This window comes from Populus euphratica, unplaced genomic scaffold (assembly GCF_000495115.2).
Source record: "Populus euphratica unplaced genomic scaffold, PopEup_1.0 scaffold173.1, whole genome shotgun sequence".
Classification (NCBI taxonomy): Eukaryota; Viridiplantae; Streptophyta; class Magnoliopsida; order Malpighiales; family Salicaceae; genus Populus; species Populus euphratica.
In genome coordinates this window covers 227,389-227,859 of record NW_011499951.1, presented here as the reverse complement: position 1 = coordinate 227,859, position 471 = coordinate 227,389, and positions in this window count along the sequence as shown.

Here is a 471-nt window from a genome sequence, read left to right as displayed (position 1 = left end):
ACGTAGACTCCGCCACACAGAATCCTGTCCCTCGGCTCGCGACTTGGCTCCAACTCAGCTCGGATTGGCTTCAATTTTACAAAATCCAACCTTACAGATGTGTCAGAAATGGCCAAAAATGTTAGAAACGATACTAAGATCACCCGAATCGGACTTCGGATGGCTCAAATTTAAACAATCAAACTTTGGGATCACTGGACGCTTCAGATGACGCCACGTGGCAGGAGGAATAGTCCATGCACCACACTGGATCAAAACCCAGGGAGCTGGCGTGGCTATGATGACGTGTCAGTCACACGGGACATATAGGGTCAACCAAATCTGACGTGGCAGTCCCAGGTGGATTTTTTGGGGGTGACGTGGCAGAACTGCTGACGTGCCTAATGATGTGGCTGTTTGACTGGTCAGAGTGCTAATGTGTCAGGTGACGTGTCTGATGACTATGCAAAACTGCTGACGTGGCTGGTGGCG